The following is an 18,315-nucleotide window of genomic DNA, read 5'->3' as shown; positions in this document are numbered from 1 at the left end:
TAAAATGTACCGTTAAAAAAAAAACTTTAAAAAATGCAGACCCCTAGACCACTGACCTCTCCAGATCTGCAGATCATTGCTCTGTCCTCTCTACCTCCTGACAGATACATAGTGATATATTCTGCAGATTATTACACCACTGACCTCTATAGAGATCTGCACATTGCGCTGTCCTCTCCACCTCCTGACAGATACATAGTGATATATTCTGCAGATCATTACACCACTGACCTCTCTAGAGATCTGCAGATCATTGCTCTGTCCTCTCTACCTCGTGACAGATACATAGTGATATATTCTGCAGATTATTACACCACGGACCTCTCTAGAGATCTGCAGAACATTGCTCTGTCCTCTCTACCTCCTGACAGATACATAGTGATATATTCTGCAGATTATTACACCACTGACCTCTCTAGATCTGCAGAACATTGCTCTGTCCTCTCTACCGCCTGACAGATACATAGTGATATATTCTGCAGATTATTACACCACTGACCTCTCTAGATCTGCAGAACATTGCTCTGTCCTCTCTACCTCGTGACAGATACAGTGATATATTCTGCAGATTATTACACCTATGACTTTTCTACACCCTTATGTTCCCCGTAGAAGGAAGGTTCCCTGGATAAATTCTCCAATATAAAAATGAAAGCACAAAAATGTGTAAAACAAATATATTTATTGTAGAATGTGGTAGAGTTGCTGCGATGTCTTCTGTGGCTCCGGCCCCTTAACAAGCGGTGATTGGTGAGATGAAGAGGGGGAGGGTCCGTCTTCACACGTGGATATGGCCGTCAGTCCACCTTTACACAGCTCAGTCCTGGATCAGAAGAGACCGGGACGTTTTTCATGTTTCTCACATTTTTCATAGTCGAATCCTAGAAAAGAAAAATCCAATAAGCAAAAAACATTCACAAAACCTTCACCAGCAGAAGATGAAGACGGAGCAGAAGACGTCAGACTTACCGGATCTCGCTTCTGTTCTGCTCGTCACTGCTTCTCAGCACTGGAGGAGTCTTCATGGGAATTTCAGATGGTTTAGGTGGTAAAGGCCACGATGTTGGGGTGACAACTGCAAAATAAAAATCAGAAATTCAGTGCCCAGGCGGCTGTAGAAGAGATGTGAGGGGAGAAGATCATCAGTGGACGGCACTTACCTCACCTAAAGATGGTGAATGGGCCCTAAGTAAAGGATGGAATTAAGATGGCCGCTTTCTCTCCCGGGAGTTTCGGGACCCTGATGGTAAATGGGCCCCAAGCGACAGATGGAATTAAGATGGCCGCTTTCTCTCCCGGGAGTTTCGGGACCCTGATGGTAAATGGGCCCCAAGCGACAGATGAAATTAAGATGGCCGCTTTCTCTCCCGGGGGTTTGGGGCCCTGATGGTAAATGGGCCCCGAGTGGCAGATGGTACTAAAGTGGCCGCTTTCTCTTCCGGGGGTTTGAGGCCCTGATGATAACCGTAGCCCCCGAAAGGTCCTCCATCTCCACATCATCAGGAAATTGGCGTCCGCCAATTTCCATTTGGTCACCCTCATCCTCCACGTCCTCCATCTCCACATCATCCGGAAACTGGCGTCCGCCAACCTCCATTTTTTCATCTTTGTCCTCCACGTCCACCATCTCCACATCATCCGGAAGCCGGCGTCCGCCAACCCCCATTTTCTCTACAGTACTCATCTTGGGAAACGTCTTCACCAACATCCTCTTCTTACGCGACACCTCCATGATGAGAGCCAGCAAGAGAAACTGACACCGTGATCAATGCGTGACCCCAATTTATAAACTTTCTGATGTCATAACCGGTTGGCCATTATGTGGAAACGGAACACGTCCAGATTACAGGCCACGCCCCTTCATGACATCACGCTCAGGTTCTTCACAGTGCAGAGAAATAGAATCTGCCCACATTCTGGATGACATCACAAGAAACGTATCCCAGTGAACCGTTACACCCGAGCGGCCATATAAAATGTAATATGGTACAAGAATACAGGCAGGAGGGTCACACTACACCCTCTGGGGAGGTTTCTATCACCTCAAAGAATTCCCAAATCAATGTGGTCAATTCCACAGACTTTCTAAAATGTAGAATCGCACCCATAAAACATACAACACAGGCATTTACATACGGGTTCATGGACTCTCACCCAAAATTGCGTTCATGCCAAGGCCAATGGTGTAATATATGACCCAAGAGAAGAATCGCTCAATGTTTTCACAGCTAATGTAATCGCCACATGGGAAACACCCTCCACCATGGGTTATGGGTGCCAAGTGGAGAGGTGTCACATGGTCGCAGCTATGTCATGAGACGTGTCATCATCAAATTTACCAGAATGGGCACAATACAGCTTCATATCACACACTAATCGCGGATATTGATTGTATACACCACAAATGCTTGATTAGAGGAGCCTGACTGCAGGTATAACCACTAATCATGAAAATGGGGGTGTCTGATCCCCCACTGTACACATTAGAGATGATAGTTAAAAACTAGATAGCCGGCTGCACTTCACTCTCTATTATAGTCTATGGGAGGTATGTAGCGAGCGTGCTCCTGTATAATCTAGGGGAGGTATGGTGTGAGCGTGCTCCTATATAGTCTATGGGAGGTATGGTGTGAGCGTGCTCCTGTATAGTCTATGGGAGGTATGGAGAGAGCGTGCTCCTGTATAGTCTATGGGAGGTATGGAGTGAGTGTGCTCCTGTATAGTCTTTGAGAGGTATGTAGTGTGCGTGCTCCTATATAGTCTATGTGAGGTATGGTGTGAGCGTGCTCCTGTATAGTCTATGGGAGGTATGGAGTGAGCATGCTCGTGTATAGTCTATGGGAGGTATGTAGTGAGCGTGCTCCTGTATGGTCTATGGGAGGTATGGAGTGAGCGAGCTCCTGTATAGTCTATGGGAGGTATGGAGTGAGCATGCTCGTGTATAGTCTATGGGAGGTATGTAGTGAGCGTGCTCCTGTATGGTCTATGGGAGGTATGGAGTGAGCGTGCTCCTGTATAGTCTATGGGAGGTATGGAGTGAGCATGCTCGTGTATAGTCTATGGGAGGTATGTAGTGAGCATGGTCCTGTATAGTCTATGGGAGGTATGGAGTGAGCATGCTCGTGTATAGTCTATGGGAGGTATGGCGTGAGCGTGCTCCTGTATAGTCTATGGGAGATATTGAGTGAGCATGCTCCTGTATAGTCTATGGGAGGTATGGATTGAGCATGCTCCTGTATAGTCTATGGGAGGTAAGGAGTGAGCGTGCTCCTGTATGGACTATGGGAGGTATGTAGTGAGAATGCTCCTGTAGTCTATGGGAGGTATGGAGTGAGCGAGCTCCTGTATAGTCTATGGGAGGTATGTAGTGAGCATGCTCCTGTATAGTCTATGGGAGGTATGGTGTGAGCGTGCTCCTATATAGTCTATGGGAGGTAAGGAGTGAGCGTGCTCCTGTATAGTCTATGGGAGATATTGAGTGAGCATGCTCCTGTATAGTCTATGGGAGATATTGAGTGAGCATGGTCCTGTATAGTCTATGGGAGGTAAGGAGAGAGCGTGCTCCTGTATAGTCTATGGGAGGTATGTAGTGAGCGTGCTCCTGTATAGTCTATGGGAGGTATCGAGTGAGCGAGCTCCTGTATAGTCTATGGGAGGTATGTAGTGAGCATGCTCCTGTATAGTCTATGGGAGGTATGGAGTGAGCGAGCTCCTGTATAGTCTATGGGAGGTATGTAGTGAGCATGCTCCTGTATAGTCTATGGGAGGTATGGTGTGAGCGTGCTCCTATATAGTCTATGGGAGGTATGGTGTGAGCGTGCTTCTGTATAGTCTATGGGAGGTATGGATTGGGCGTGCTCCTGTATAGTCTTTGAGAGGTATGTAGTGTGCGTGCTCCATGTACTTCATAGGATGTCCCAGAATGAGAGAACTAGGGTAAAAAGTAAGACCCCTAAATTATTCAGACCTCCCAAATTAAATCAGACCCCAAACCAGACTCTAGAAAAAGTACAGACCCCAGCTTAGACCCATTCTATGACCACCGGAGGCCTAACAATGGCCCCCTGGTCTACTATGTACGGTAGCCTACTAGGCCCTGCCAGAGGCACAATGCAGTGTATTATACCAGCGATCAAAACGCTAGACAACACTAAGGACAAGGACGGGCGCGTTTCTTCAATAAGAAGCTGCTTGTCTTTTTATAACATTGTCATATTTAATAGAAACGTCTCCATACTGTCAGGCAGCGCTCATGTTTGTAGACTGGAATTCTCATCTAACCTCAGGACGGAACCTGATTTCGATCAGCCGTTTGAAGGGGCCGCAGCAGTACGGTGAGCGCCGCCTCCCCTTCATTGTTTACCAGGCACAGCGGCGTACTTTTATTAGCGGCTGTGCCTGGTATTACGGATCACTACAGCTTCATCCCATTCAAGTAAACGGGACAGATGTAATCCCAGGCACAGTCACCTCTAAAAATACAGAGCAGTGTAAACAATGAAGGGGGTGTAGCACTCACCGGAGCACTGCAGACCCTTCATACAGCTGATAGAGAATCCAACGCCTACCAATCTTATTAAGATGGCTTATCCGAAGATGAGACCAATTTAACAAAAAAAAAATTTTCTCTACTTTTTGTTGCCTGTACCCAACATTTGGTGTTTGTTGCAGATATTCATTTCTCCATTGAACTCAATAAGGAAAATCTGCAACAATCACGTAACCATTCTGCAGCATAAGTTGACGTGTGAATTTAAAAATCCATACTGCAAGTCAATCGCTGCAAATCCTGTAAAATCTGCAGCAAATCCGCTCCGTGTGAACGTAGCCTAAGGCTGCCGCGGAATGTTACAGCGCTATGAAGGTAATGTCACTGACTCCTGGGATGTACATGAAGATCTGATCACCTACTTATCAGGTACTTGGGTAAAAAGCTGCATCTGACAAGTAATTGGGGACTCCTCTATGCCGAGCCCCCACCTATATAGACATTGTTTCTTACATGAAAAGAGGTGACCCCCCCCCCCACTATTATCTATGTTTATTTTACACGCATTGGGGTATACGCTGATTATTCCAGATACATTTCTTTACACTTTATTTTTACCCTCAATGATCTGCCTTATGTTATATGTTTCATTTAAATGTCATGAATTTGATATAAATTTACAGCCTTAAAACCGCAACAAAGAGCGAATGACTTACCTCATGAGCGCTGAACAGCGGCTGAATCTTCCCCAAACTCAAATCAGGGGAACGACTGTCGGTGTTCGGATTATTTTGTTGCAGTAAAATCTAGGAAACAAAATGAGATAAAATGAGGGTGGAAGAAGAATGAGACATTGTGCACAGAAACATTTTCCTTCTGGTAAGATGTAAGAACTGAGCATGTGCAGCGCTGCCGGTTACATCTATAGCATCTGTCATCATGATGTTCCTGAGCATTCATCTCAGACACCACGTCTGCATAAAGTCACTGACTGAGTGTGAGCGCCCCCTGTAGGATTGATTAGTCAGGTCTGCTCTGATATAAACAGGATTCCCTGGATGTCTCCCATTCATTGGACAGGAGACTGGTAACTGGATCGTGCAGCGAGCACATGTAGACAAGTGATGGCTCCTCGCACCAGAGATCGCCATTTAGGAAGATACACTGAACAGCCACCGATCCTTACACCATTGGAGCTTCCCTGTATGGAAATTAGACACGTGACCCCGGAGTGAACGCTTTCTGTGGATCAGTTTCAGTGTGAATCCACATTCAAATTGGAAAATCAAGTGATCTGAGCGACTTCGAACAAAGAATGGTCATCGGTGTTAGACTAGCCTGGGCCAGTGATTTAACAACGGACGACCTTGTGCGGTTTTCTCATGCAACGGTGTGGAGAGTTTACAGATAATGGTGTGATCTAGGAAAACATCCAGCGACAGTGGATCCGGTGAACGTCAACAACTTGTCGACAAAAGGGGTCAGAGGAGGATGTCAGGAATCGTTCTGAAGAACAGAAAAACGTGTCCGAACACACAACTCATGGTTCCTCAGCACGGAGGAGTTATAACAGCAGACAACCAGTTCTGGTGCCATTGCTCTCTAAGGGAAACACAATGACAAGACTCTAGTGGGCAAAAGACGGCACAAATTGTACCACTGAGCAGTGGCAGAACATCGCCGGGTCAGATGATCCAGATTCTGGTTGCTCCGTGCAGAAGAGAGGTTCAGAATTTGGCTAAAGCAGCATGAATGGATGAACCCGTCCTGTCAGGTGTGAACAGGTCAGGCTGGTGGAGTAATATTGCCGTTTCTTTGGCACACCCCGAGTCCTCTGTGGCTTGAACAGTACGGCTTACATAAGCTTTGTGACGACCAAATCCATCCCTTCATGGCAGTGTTCACCCTATGGCAGGACACTTTAGCGATAACTGTGAGAAGCGATCCTGTCCGCATCGCCCAATATTCCTGCAGAACGATTCCAACACCAAGTGACATTTATTACACAAGGAATTGCTGCGGTTCTGAAGGTGAAAGGAGGTCCAGCCCGCTACTAGACGGGTCTCTCTAATGACGTGGCCAGTCAGTGAATATTAGTGGCAATGCCATACACAATCACATTGTCTCCTATTGGAGTATAAATAATTATGTGTGGCGTTATTACAATGTTACCTTGTAACGGCTGATAACTGCGAGATGTAGAGAAGCCACAACATGTAAGTGGGAGCTCAGGATCTGCATCTCCACAGCTGGGATGGATCCATGGGAGGAACGTTCCTCCACAGACACCTAAAGGAAGAAGGAGCACATATATAAGAGGACCTATGTCTGGCCTGGATTTGGCTGTAGAAAATAAAGAATCCTCTGTCTTTAGATCTGATACTTGGGTGATAATAGGGGAGTAACCGGTAACACAAACATTTCTACACATCAGGTGATTTACATCACAAACGTCAGCGCAGTGAACACAATCCATGACGATTTCCAACATAAAAGTGATGGCTGAACATCCGTAAAATAGGAAGACGATCTCTCAATACTAAATCCAAGTTACACTGGATCTGGTCTTTGTTTTCATTCTAAAGGATGGACAATTAGTTATTCAATACTTTCTTACTACCGATGAGAATGTCACAAGGACAACACTTGTGGCGAGGATTTGTTGAATTGTCCGGCTCATAGAACGTTCAGCCATAACAATAAAACCACTAACAGTGGAAGTGAATGACATTGATGATCTGGTTACAATGGCGTCTGACAAGGGGTGGGATATTTTAGGCTGGATTCACACGAGCATGTTCGGTCCGTAATGGACGGAACGTATTTCAGCCGCAAGTCCCGGACCAAACACACTGCAGGGAGCCGGGCTCCTAGCATCATAGTGATGTACGACGCTAGGAGTCCCTGCCTCGCTGCCGGACACTGTCCCGTACTGTAATCATGTTTCCATGGAGATTCAGGGACTCCTAGCATCATAGTTATGTAGGACGCTAGGAGTCCCTGCCTCGCTGCCGGACACTGTCCCGTACTGTAATCATGTTTTCAATATGGGACAGTAGTTCCACGGAGAGGCAGGGACTCCTAGCATCATAGTTATGTAGGACGCTAGGAGTCCCTGCCTCGCTGCCGGACACTGTCCCGTACTGTAATCATGTTTTCAGTAGTTCCACGGCGAGGCAGGGACTCCTAGCATCATAGTTATGTACGACGCTAGGAGTCCCTGCCTCGCTGCCGGACACTGTCCCGTACTGTAATCATGTTTTCAGTAGTTCCACGGCGAGGCAGGGACTCCTAGCGTCGTACATAACTATGATGCTAGGAGCCCGGCTCCCTGCACTCTGTTCGGTCCGGGACTTGCGGCCGAAATACATTCCGTCCTTTACGGACCGAACATGCTCTTGTGAATCCAGCCTTAGGCAGTGAGTGATCAGTCAGGTCTTGAAGTTGATGTTGGAAGCAGGAAAAATGGACTAGTGTAAGGAGCTGAGCGAATTTGACAAGGGCCAAATTGGACCTCCTTTGGCCTTCAGAACCGCAGCAATTCGTTGTGTAATAAATGTCACTTGGTATTGGAATGGTTCTGCAGGAATATTGGCCGATGCGGACAGGATCGCTTCTCACAGTTATCACTAAAGTGTATACAGAATGACTGACCTCTAGAAGCCGAATACAAAGCTCCTTTCCATCTGGGGTCACACCTTGCACCTCCTGTACATCTTCCTGGTTTACCAGCACCTCTGGCAGCAGCCAGTGCAGCACAGCAGAGCAGAGGGATCTCCCCGAGGGGAAAAAGACAGAAACATATCCTACATATTCATCATAAAACTAAGTCTTTTATACCCTGTTCACACGCTCAGGAAAAGATCTGCACCGAATAATGAACACGCTGCAGATTATAAAATCCACAGAATGTGCTCAAAATTGCTGCAATGGACTATTTTATAGGAAGCCATCAGTATGTGGGAGGAAAGCAGAATATCTGGAGCAAACCCACCCAAATACAGGGGGGACATACAAACACCTTGTCCTTGGTCGGATTTGAACCCAGGACCACAGAGCGGCAAGGTAAGTGCTGACCACTGAGCCACCCTGTGCACCAGAGGAAGACTAAGGCGGGATTCACACGACCGGGTCGCGTCCGAGCCCGAGTGCCGGCCGGTAAAATCGGCCATTCTGCCCGGCCGGTTTGCATAAAGTTATGCATCCGTGCCGGGCCGGGCAGATCCGGACAGTGACATCATCGGCAACTCCTGAAGGGGAATCCCCATGTGTTCGGGGATTCCGCTTCTGGAGTTTGCCCTGATGTCACTGCCCAGATATGGACAGAGACATCAAGCGCTCTGTCCAGGAGCGGAATCCCCGAACACACGGGGATTCCGCTCCTTCAAGGAGCGAAGTGCGGCTAGCACATAGCAGAGCGGGGAGATACCTCCCCGCTCTGCTATAGTGGTGTCGCTACAGTAGTAGCAGCCGCAGCAGCTGCTGCAGCTGCTAGCGGCGCCATCAAAGGTGTCGCCGGGCCAGGGCGCTTTTAACAAGCAGGAGAAGGGAGCCAGCGCAGCGCTCCCTTCCACCTGCTGTACACCCCGGCCCTGCCACACCGTGTACAGCGATGCCATTCGTCAGAATGGCATCAACTCCTCCTCCTCACATGCACTCTGCGCTGTGAGGAGGAGGAGATAGAGCGCAAGAGCCGGAAAACCCGGCCGTCACTCGGGACACATCCCGGTGATGGCCGGGTATTACCCGGCCCCATAGACTTCTATGGGAGCCGGGCGGCCGGGTACCCGGGCGAAAATAGAGCATGTCCTATTTTTTGACGGGCGGTTTTCCCGGCCGTCAAAAAATCGGCCGTGTGAATAGCCCCATTAGGAGTCTATTATTCCTAATGCAGCCGGGTGCCGGCCGATTTATGAACAGCCGGGTGCCGGCCGATTTATGAACGGCCGGCACCCGGCCGGGAAACCCTGCCGTGTGAATGAGGCCTTAGGCCTCATTCACACGACAGGGTCCGAGTGTCGGCCGGGAAAATCGGCCGTTTTTGGCCGATTTTCCCGGCCGGTTTGCATCCGATTTGCATCCGTTCCGATTCCGTTCCGAGTTGCCGTTTTTACCGGCCAATTTGGACCCGATTTGCATCCGTTTTTTTACCTGTCCGTTTTAAAATCGGATGAATTTCATTTAAATTTGTTGCCACACACAGCCCTTTGTAGATAATGCCACAGCCCCCCTGGTAGGTAATGCCACCCAGCCCCCTGTTGGTGATGCCACACAGCCCCCTGTAGGTGATGCCACCCAGCCCCCTGCAGGTAATGCCACCCAGTCCCCTGTAGGTGATGCCACCCAGCCCCCTGTAGGTAATGCCACCCAGCCCCCTGTAGGTGATGCCACCCTGCCCCGTAGGTGATGCCACCCTGCCCCTGTAGGTGATGCCACCCACCAGCCCCCTGTAGGTGATGCCACCCACCCTGCCCCCTGTAGGTGATTCCACCCTGCCCCCTGTAGGTGATGCCACCCAGCCCCCTGTAGGTGATGCCACCCAGCCCCCTGTAGGTGATGCCACCAAGTCCCCTGTAGGTGATCCCACACAGCCCCCTGTAGGTTGCACCCATCCCCCTTCCAGGAGAAGTCACTGACTTCAATGTCCATATATGGCCAGTGTAGTCACTGACTTCTCCTGAAGAGGAATTCCCTGCCACAGGTCGGGAATTCCGCTTCAGAAGTGAGTGACGTCACTGTGTCCATATATGGACAGTGTATTCACTCACTTCTCCTGTAGCGGAATCCCCGGCCATAGAGTCGGGGATTCCGCTGCAGAAGTACGTGACTTTGCTGTGTCCATATATGGACAGTGTAGTCATGCACTTCTCCTGTAGCGGAATCCCCGGCCATAGAGTCGGGGATTCCGCTGCAGAAGTGCGTGACTTTGCTGTGTCCATATATGGACAGTGTAGTCACGCACTTCTCCTGTAGCGCCATCCCCGGCCATAGAGTCGGGGATTCCGCTACAGAAGTGCGTGACTTCGCTGTGTCCATATATGGACAGTGTAGTCACGCACTTCTCCTGTAGCGGAATCCCCGGCCATAGAGTCGGGGATTCCGCTGCAGAAGTGAGTGACTTCGCTGTGTCCATATCTGGACAGTGTAGTCACTCACTTCTCCTGTAGCGGCATCCCCGGCCATAGAGTCGGGGATTCCGCTGCAGAAGTGAGTGACTTCGCTGTGTCCATATCTGGACAGTGTAGTCACGCACTTCTCCTGTAGCGGAATCCCCAATCCCCGGCCGGGGATTCCGACTCCTACAGCGAGCAATAAAAGACCCTCCTCCTCCTCCTCACATGCACTCTGCACTGTGAGGAGGAGAGAGAGTGCGCGAGCGACGGTAGACCCGGCCATCACTCGGGACACATTCCGGTGATGGCCGGGTATTACCCGGCCCCATAGACTTCTATGGGAGCCGGGCGGCCGGGCACCCGGCCGAAAATAGAGCATGTCCTATTTTTTGACGCCCGGTTTTCCCGGACGTCAAAAAATCGGTCGTGTGAATAGACCCATTAGGGGTCTATTATTCCTAATGCAGCCGGGTGCCGGCCGATTTATGAACGGCCGGCACCCGGCCGGGAAACCCTGTCGTGTGAATCCCGCCTAAGAGGGATATTTATGGAAAGATGTGCATTGGAAAAGTGGAGTCGTTGACCTTGACAACCAATCAGGCTGCTGCTTTCATTTTCCAAAGGGCCTCTGAAAAAGGAAAGTTGGATTCTGATTGGTTTGCGATGGGAAACTACTCCCCTTTACCTTTGCACTAGTTTTCATAAATCTCCCCCTAAATGTGCGTAATACAGATATAATACACAGCAGTCGCTCACCTGATTGTTTATTCTGTAAGGAACAATCCAACAGCACGGCCGACAATCGAACTGAAGCTTTAAAAGGCGTTGTAGAATGAAGTCTCTGGTTACAAACAGTCGCAGAGGATTTCCCCCATTGGTCACTTTCCGGAGATGTTTTCCAAATCGCTCTCACTGCGTCCTCAGGCAGAGTATGTGATGCTGCAGAGCAATAGGCAGCCCGGGGGATTGTACGCAGGCATTGCAATATGTCAATGATGTGCTCCTGTAGAGGTCGGCAGACCCCATGATTGTGTGAGGAAGACACGGAGGGCTCTGAAGAGTCACCACCGTCTGCAGAAAACCCATTTACACTGTCAGATAAGGAGCACCACATCTTATAGGGAAATCCAGGCTGTTACATCCAAGTCCAGGTAATGGGAATGCAAATTCCTTGGTCTCCCCAGGAAAAGAATAAGAGGTGATTGGGTCAGTACTTATGAGGAGACATGAGGTCCATCCATGTTCCAAGATGTAGTCGCTCTGGTTTTCCAAATTGCAGTATACGGTCATATAGGCTTCCTGAAGAATGTGGGTCCAGGACACCCTGATGGCACATCTGACGGGACAGATCGTCCCCTGCCCGGACAGCAGCTCCCGGCTCAATGACATCACTTGGTTGAGTCTTGTTAAGGACCTGCTCTTCTCATCCGCTACAGTCTTCAATGCAGAGAAGCTAAAAAATAGAGGGAAAAGTAACACGCATGGATATAGCGTTACACTATGTATGTATTGAGTAGCAAATCTACAATTCAAGGGGTTCTCCAGCTTAGAAAAACCCTATTCATGCACCCTATTATTAGAGGGGGGTCCTGTGTTCAGGAGCCTCATCTCTTGGCCAGAGTGGGGAGCGGTAATGAAGATCGTCTCTCGCATGACTCCCACCAATCAGCTGTTTTGAAGGGGCAGTGGCGCTTGTACTGTGAATCACCAACACACGTAGCGGTGCTTCACAGTAGTGCAGCCTTCTCCCATTCATTCGCGGCCCCTTCAAAATAGTTGATCGTCGGGGGTGCTGAGTTGGACCCCTAACTGATCTGGTATTGATGGGCTGTCCTGAGGATAGGCCAGCAATTTCTTAGGACTGGAAAACCACATTCTCTACGGGTCCCTCACAGATTACACAGGCGCTGCATCATCCCAGTCAGCCAATCACAAAGCCTCTATCATTGTGTGAGAGCTGATAATGCAGATTCTGTATACCGGAGCCGTCTACAGCCACAGATGGAGTAGAAAGAGGAGGGAATCTCACAGGGTTCAGTACACGGAGTTAACCCTTCACTACTCCTACTAGGGAACTTCTCATCAACCCCATTCACTGCACCAGCCCACCAGGGATGTTACCCATCATTGTAGAGGAAATCAAGAGACGACCTGAACATCTTCCAGAGATTTATTTTCTTATACAATTGTTTATTTTAAAAATATAAGAAGATGCAGGTTTGATGGTGAAATGGGCCCCCCCCCCCCCATGCTGCATTGCACAGGGCCCTCTGTCATCTGTGGACACTCTTTATACAAAACACATAACATTACAATGAAGTGCCCCCGTGCTAAACAAAGAAGAACTGTGTATCGTGGGCATGATTGCAGATGGCTGTGATATAAAACGCCATCCACGTCCATACTGTGAATTGTGTGCTCAGAAAATACTATTCTGAACTTCTTCAATGCAGCCACATTCATTGGTGTCTCTCAGCAGTACACATTACACACAGCAGGGGGCGGAATAGTCACGACTGACAACTTCCATCCAATTCCACACAAGGAGAATCTATAGGTATTTCTACGTTCCCCTCGGTTACAGTGGGTTTTCTCCATGCTCTGGTACTTTACTAGTTAAATGTCTTCCCAGAGAAGAGAGAATAAATGTGAGTGATTCTCTATGGATGATTCATGAGGATGAGAGGAGAGTGAATCGTCTGTGCTGTGCTGAATAGCTGCTCTCCACTATATAGGACAGCACAGCGGGCAGCGGGGGTAGAGGAAATGTTCCCGCAGCCATTCCGAGTATTACAATTGGGAGACATGACTCTTCATAAACGTCCCATTTTCTTCTCTTGGCTTCGCAGCCGTCTAGTAGTTTTGCTTAGAGACAGAAATGACTAAAGAGGAGACTTGTTTTATCCACGGCAGCAATAGTGGCTGTAACTCCACGACAGGCAGAACTCGTGACCCTAGAAATCTGAATGGCACCTACTAATATTGTATCTGACATTAAAGTCAAACTCCACACCATAATATTACATGAAGTTAAATTCCCTAAACCCAGAGTCCTAGGCTGGCCATACTCTTACCATAGCGGACGGCCGACAGCTTTCCTATGGCGCGGCCGAGTGTCCACGTCTTGTCAATAGGGAGAAAGCTGCTGCGAGACTTCTCTGGAAGCGGCTGATCTGCTACCAGCACAAAGGATCGGGGAGGTTGAAATTCAACGTGCCTGACCCTTCTCTCCCCCGACATCTGCCGTCAGGGGTGGTTCGGGACGCTGCCATGCACATTAGATGGTCGGCCGATCCTGCTGAAATCGGCGGGTTAAGCCGACGTACATCTAATGTGTATGACCTGCTTTCTACTTACCTGGGCTCGATAGACAGACAGACAGACGACGGCCACTCATTAGTGCCCCAAGCAACAAGGGAGAGGGAACCCAACAGCAGAACCAGGAGACACTTTACAGGGAATGTTTGTTTTTGGCCATCTCTATGGGCAGCGGAGGGGACGTATTTAGCAGTAAATTCAGAGTAAACAGTTAGGAGGGGAGAATGGGAAAGGAAAGAAGCCGGATTCTCAAATCTGATATATGACAAGATTATTATATTCACTTGTACTATCCATTTATACAATGTTTGGTGAAAAGTGAGTGACCACTGAAGCCTAAACTTGCAGCAAATATTATACAAATACACCGATCATTTAACACTTTTATTTTCCCATTAAAAGTCTTGATCTTTTTCCCACCTTTCTGACACGGAGCCAATTCCAGACAACATCTCTTTGATCCTCTGTCCGGCGATCACGCAGCTCAATCCATGCCGCTGATCTTTGCTTTCATTCTGATGTAACTTGCAGAGCACAAGACGTCCCCTCTTAGACAAGGCAACGAGCCGAGTAGCTTTACAGAAAATACCAAAAATAAATACATGATCTTAAAAAGAGATTGACACTGTGGAAAGTGGACGTGCACCTTCATAGATGTCACCTGCACTGGTCACCGTCATCGTAGACCATGACGTCATATTATCTGGGAGTCTCCCACTACACACAACGCTGGATGACGTGAACATCACAGACACAAAAAGGGCAATTTATTAAGACTGGTGTAAACCTGTCCCCCCCTAGTATCGGGATTCTCTGGGACTTCAGTCTGACCCTGAAGAGCTGCTCTTGCTGCTTGCAGCTTCTCTATGTCAGGGCTGGATGAACTCGATGAATTAATGCCCCCACAAAACTACAACTGGCTGCCAAATGGTTTATTCTATTGAAGTCTATAAAATACAAGATATGCCATAAATGTCTGATGGATGGGCGTCCAGACTGTGGGACCCGCACCCATCTCACCCACAAGCACCAACACCACCCCAGTTATTCTCCACCTGAATGCCACAAACGGGGGACGCTGCTTCACCAGCTGGGACAGGGTTCAGGTGACCCCCATTCTGGAGATAGATGCGGGTCCCAGAGCTGGGTCTCGCATCTATCAGACATTTATGACATATATAATGAATAGGTGGGAATGTCCCTTTAAGGACCACCTGAAACAACCAAAGAGGTTGCTCCTAATTAGATAAAAGGGGCTGAGTTGTGTCTCCAGAAACAGTGCCACTTTTATCTACGGGCTGTGTGTGGTATTGCAGTATTCACTTGAATGTGGATGAGTTGCAGTCCCAGGAGAGGGAGTATTTTCTATGCAGTGGCATCTGATGAGAAGCAGCAATGGAAGAGAAGCCTGTAATGGGGGGATCCGGGTACACGAGACGTCAGTTATCTCACGTCTCGTCATTGACATATTGAGGTGCGTTATTTCTCAGGGAAATCTGCATAAAAGGAGACTCCTAAAACCTGACACGTCATTCAGTTCCACTACATGTAAGTGTGTTATGACCGGACAATCCAGCACAGAAGGGGTCACCCAATGTAAACCCCTCTGAAGTTGGGAAATCTCCCGGTGACCTCATAGCAATTCTCCTCCACAACACATATACATATAATATATGTACATAATCTACAAGTAGAACAATTTTTAGTAACTTACCATGTAATGAGGACACCTGTGACAAGGCCACGATCATGGCTATATTGTGACGGAGGGAGGACACTGTGGAGCAGGCGGTATTGCTGCTTGCGGTTTCTTTACCCCGGTGTGATGGGGTCACATAGATGAGATCGCTGGACGTGGAGTAGAAAGTGCAGATCACTGAGGAGGGTAATCTGTCATCTTTATATGCACAGGACACGGCATCTGGATTATCACCACTTGTCACCGACACGATCAGACCCTTCTGGCCAACAACCAGTAAACAGTCACACGCTGTATTTTCGGCAGGGGCTGCTCAGTATTGAGGTCACATGATCGCATCCTTATAGAAACGACAGGCTGCTCCAAGTGGTAAAGAAGCTTCATTGAGCCGTGGGTTGGGTTGTGATTTGCAGAGTGACGCACCCCAGCACTCTCTACTGGAAAGCTCACTACCTGACCATCACGGAACCCACAGAGGATCATGGGAGATTCCAATATTGCAAGATCAATCCCAAAGAGTCTAGTGAATAAGGCAGCCTGCAGCGCTGAGTGACGTGGAGAATCAGCGCTCATTGCTTCTTCTTTCCACAGAGAAACACAGCACAGGACGGGCTGCAGGTCACAGCGGTCCAGCCCATATTTATGAGAAAACCTCACTTCTCTGGATGGGGCTGTGGACGGCTCTTCATGTTTTAGGGATTCCAGTTGAAACACTGAGATCTTCCATTTGTCCTGCAGAGCTAATACAACAACAAGAACCTCATGGGCCACCATGAAAGAGCAGATAGACGGATCCAGCACACGACCAAAAGTGGGGCCTATCTGGTCCACGGTCACGTCTCCTTTATTGATGGCAGAACTGGGATCCATCAACAACCTGAATAGAAACAAATAACAAAACAAATTGTGTTCAATAGTGACTGGAACGTTACAAGTTGTGCATCCCAAAGACAACAAATACAAGGTCATTCAGATAAATGGTAGAGACGTAGGAGGTCCCGGTATTGTAGCTGAATCATGGCCGTCTGAAACCAGCGTTAAAGGACTTCTCAGCCTCTGGTCGCCTATTCTCACAGACTCTGTTCTGAACTTCTGACTTAATAGAGGGGAGTCCTGATCTATTTCCCTGAGCAGAAAATTGCTAGAAAGAGCATCAGAGGACCCGGCAAGCCATCACAGAGAGCACATTGATTTAGATGGGAATCATGTAATGCTTCATTTCTCCTGTGGTGGCGCTGTAGTGGAATTGAACACTCAATGATCTGTCTCACCTTCCTTGTTCATCCCACTCTAGAAGGTATAATCCATTCTGGGCACAAAGGACATAGAGCTGGCGTGAACTTGTAGGAAATTCTATGTGCCAAACGTTGGAGGGAAATAGATAGACAGCCTGGAAAACATCAACATATTAGGTTTTCAATAAAGTCCACCACTTTGTGTATACAGCTCCTATGTATTCCTATGTGTCTCCATGGTTACAGAGTAGAAATACACCCTGTGTAGTCTGATTCTGCCGCCTCTTCTACTGTAGGTTCAGAAGTAGCAGCGACCGAGGGAGTGGAGTAACACATGACTGCAGAATCAGACTATACATAGGGCTTGTTCGTACTCTGTAGTCATGGCGACACATAGGTCTGCATAGGAGCTGTAGACACAAAATAGTAGGATGCATTAGAGCAAATAAAAATTGGTTGCAGGAGCGGGCACATCTTTGACAGCGTATATCCATCTTGAAACAACTTTGCAAAAATAGTCTTGATTCAAAATCTTCCACCGTTTTGTGTATACAGCTCCTATGCAGACCTACAGATTACAAACAACTCCTGTGTGCAGTCTGATCCTACAGTAGGATGAAGCAGGGAGTGGAGTAAAGATGGTCATAAACACGAGGTTAAAGTCTGCAGAAATGGGTGATTTTTATTTGCAAAAATAACAGAAAGGAACGCTCGTGGTGGCCGATGGTAGACGTCTGTCCTCCAGAGATGTGATCCACCAGGTTGGAAAAAATCGCCGTGGTCCGCCAAATTACGTATGTAAGTCTGATCAGCCGAATTTGGCCAATGCAATGCCCCTTTACGCAGGCACCAGATAGGCACGGACTACCTGATTGGCCAGTTTAGGGTTACGCTGCTAGTGGGATCGTTCATGTGTTGGCTGCCCTACACACGACCGTAACATCAGACTACACAGGATTTGTAGTCTATAACCATGAGGACACATAAGTCTACATAGGAGCTGGATACATAAAAGGATGAGATTTTAGTGAAAGTTGGCGCCTCTTTTAGTATAAAGATGGTTGCCGTGGTGTGAACACCCTCCAAGCTCCAATAGTTCTGAATATAAACAGAATATAAAGCATCTCACCGTCACTTGCTTCTTCTCCCGTGCTGAAGACATACACACACCTGGTGCCATTGCAGATCTAGACCTGCGTGTTCCGGGATATGATACGGCCTTTAGATTTGGATTCTGTAACGTAACCAAGTGCTGGATCTGAGACATTCTGCAATCACTTCAAGCCCAAAACAAGACCTAAAAGAAACCGACAACAATAAGATCAGCAAGTAACTACAATCCATACATTATGGGATACGTCACCCGTTGTAAAGAAAGTTGTATACCGCGAGGTATACGTTTATTTACTGCGCCCCACTGCAGACCACGCTATTCTATACAGCCAAAAATATATGCGGACA

The 18,315-nt window shown here is 48.1% G+C and overlaps 1 pseudogene; it reads right to left on the bottom strand.

Annotated features, from left to right (window-relative positions):
• Positions 1-663: 663 nt before the first annotated feature.
• Positions 664-18,121, bottom strand: LOC142722150 (Fanconi anemia core complex-associated protein 100-like; annotated as a pseudogene).
• Between the last annotated feature and the right edge of the window lie 194 nt (positions 18,122-18,315).

Source organism: Rhinoderma darwinii, unplaced genomic scaffold (genome assembly GCF_050947455.1).
Source record: "Rhinoderma darwinii isolate aRhiDar2 unplaced genomic scaffold, aRhiDar2.hap1 Scaffold_531, whole genome shotgun sequence".
NCBI classification, from domain to species: domain Eukaryota; kingdom Metazoa; phylum Chordata; class Amphibia; order Anura; family Rhinodermatidae; genus Rhinoderma; species Rhinoderma darwinii.
The sequence above is the reverse complement of the archived record's forward strand: the minus strand, read 5'-3'. Positions and strand labels throughout refer to the sequence as shown.